Here is a 2,798-nt window from a genome sequence, read left to right as displayed (position 1 = left end):
TCTTGTTTCTCTCAGGTTTGTCAAAGATCAGATGGCTGTAGATGTGTGGTATTATTTCTGAGGACTCTGTTCTGTTCCATTGATCTATATCTCTGTTTTGGTACCAGTACCATGCTGTTTTGGTTACTGTAGCCTTCATTTTTCTAACCCAATTCAGAGCCTCCTTGGATCCTGTCTAAACTTTGTGGTCACTTCACACCTGACGTCTGCCTCCACTCCAGGCTGCCCTACTTACAGGTACCAGGTTCATCTTCCTTCGGCAAGTCAACATCTTTGAGTCTCAGTTTTTCTCCTCTGCAGAATGGAAATGATAAAATCCTCTTTTCTAAGCGTGTTAGGAAGATTCAGTGAGATCATGTGCATAACACACTGCCTAGTACACGCTAGGTGTTCAAAGAATGCTGTTGCTATCTGGTACTCTTTCAGGTGTCAGCCCCTCGAGGAATTTATTTACTTTTGGAATCCAAGAGCAGGACAAGCTCATAGCAGGTGACCTAGTTTACCATCTTCACTTCGGGCAGATTTAAGTTTTCATGAGCACAGCAATGTCTTAAACATTAGTCTAGTATCATTATGGATAATAGTCATCCTTTGTTGCAATAGCAGAGTTTCACAAATGACAATTTTATACTGTTTAGCCCCAAGGGCAGCTTGAGAGAATCACAATTGCTATAGTCATACTTGGCCTTGATATATCACCTTTCTTCTGAGAATGTAAAAACATATCATAAGTGGTAATTAAGCTTCCCAACACCCACTGGGTAATGGATATTATTATATGAGCTGATTTTAAGGATGAGTAACCCAAATCAAGTTTTCATCTGCTGAAGCACCAGGACCCTGTCCCAGACTTTTTCACCCATCTTCCTTTCCCATCCTCTGGGTAAAGTCCAATGTGTAGCCCAGAGGAGGTTCTCAATAAACACTCAAATACAGACGAGGAACTAAGGTACAGAGAAGCTTGTAAAACAGACCCTGAGCAAGTCAGCAAGTAAGGATGGAGGAGCACAGATGCAACTCAGGGTCTAGCTGAACCTGAAGCCCACACCGTTAGAAAGAGATGCTTGCCAGTGGTCAGATTGGACAGCACCATCTTCATTACCAGTGACCTTGCCCCAAGTAGGCATGAGAAGATGGTCTGCCAGTTCAGACACTTGAATAACAGGCACCGTTGTCCTTTCAAGAGCTTCATAGATAGAGACCAGGCAGGATTTTCAGAGTCCAGATCCTTGAGGGCAGACGCTATTTTAGTGAGATCTCAGGGAGTCCTGGAGCTGAACCACCGCTCTACAGGCCCACAAGTTCAGTTTTAGCAGTTCTTCCAGAGTTGACCAGGCCCTAGAAGCTATCTAGCAAAGGCAACAGGGCGCTGATGCACAAATTACTTGTTAGTGTGTTCTTTTGCTCTGACAAGGTAAATTGCCAAGAGGAACACACGAGCCTGTCTGTGAGGAAATACAGGAAGAACTGGACTTTCCTGAGGCCTTACATCCCCAGTCTTCAAGAGGTGAATTACCTGGACTGCTTCTAGAAGCCCAGCCCGGTATGCTACTAGGAAAAAAAAAAAAAAAAAAAGCCAGAAACCAGATGTCCATCTGGTCCTCTCTCCAGCAAGTGCAAAAGACCCTACTGACAACCCGCTGCTCACTTCAGAGCCCTCACTCAGTGTCCCACCCTAGATGGAGGTCCAAAGCCTCAATGACCTGTGTAGACAGACCCACAAGTGATCCTGACATTAGAGAAAGATCCTGGGCCATATGCAAGCACCAGGATTGTTGGGAAGCTTAATTACCACTTATGAAATGTTTCTATGTTCTCAGAAGAAAGGTGACATATCAAGAGTAAGTATTACTAGTGGAGAAGTTGACACCCACATCTCCACTAGCAGAGTTTGACTTTATCTTTTTCTTCACTTGCCACAAAATTCCAGGGCTATCTTACTAGGGGCTCCCAATGTTCTTCACTCAAAGGCAAGAAATGGCTCTGGATTGAAAAAGCATGACCCCCAAATAAGGCAGAAAGCATATTCTTGTGACTTTGGGGTGGGCTTAGGTTACAGTGTTCCAGAAGCATTAGTGTATATCTAACCATGGTTTTAAAGACTAACTTGGATTTGTACCACCCTTCTGATAAGTTGGTGGCTTGACCAATTCAATATTCACATTGGCTCCAATGTGATGATATAGGATGGCTGTCCTCTGAAGAGCAAGGCCCTGTTGAAGAGAATCCTGGTGCATTTAGACACTTGGACTGGGGAGACCTGGCATAGGGGAAGAAAATGGCTGTGGAACAGCTCTCCACACCACCAAGCCTCCTTCCCTGGCTGCAGCAGTAGAATGGAGAGAGTGTGGAATTAGTAGATTTGAACTCATGCTCCAGTGGAGAGAGGGCCAGCTGGGATCCAGTCCCTGCAAGGTGTATGGGACTATAAAGAGCTACTGGGAGGTCAGATTGACAAGTTCTTTAGCCAGGAAACATGGAGGTGCCAGCCTGCAAGGCTTTCTCAGTCTGGAATTCCCCACTCTAGGTTCCCTAAAGTCCACACTTTGAATGCCACAATTAGAGAATTGCTGAAGATGCTGGGAATTAATCCACCTGCAGGATGCAATCTCCCCCTTCCTGACAGAACCCGTTGTTTCAGGCAACTTTAGCCTAACTTGGATACACATTGAGATCTCCCTGGGAGGTGAGTGGGTCTGGAGTCTAGACAGGGATTTGGTTAAATACAGGGCTAGATTTAGGGGCTTGGAGAACTGGAGGAAGAGACTGCGGGGAGGCAACTGAAGGGACCACAGAGG

This window comes from Colobus angolensis, unplaced genomic scaffold (assembly GCF_000951035.1).
Source record: "Colobus angolensis palliatus isolate OR3802 unplaced genomic scaffold, Cang.pa_1.0 Scaffold1339, whole genome shotgun sequence".
In the NCBI taxonomy this organism is placed as follows: domain Eukaryota; kingdom Metazoa; phylum Chordata; class Mammalia; order Primates; family Cercopithecidae; genus Colobus; species Colobus angolensis.
The sequence above is the reverse complement of the archived record's forward strand: the minus strand, read 5'-3'. Positions refer to the sequence as shown.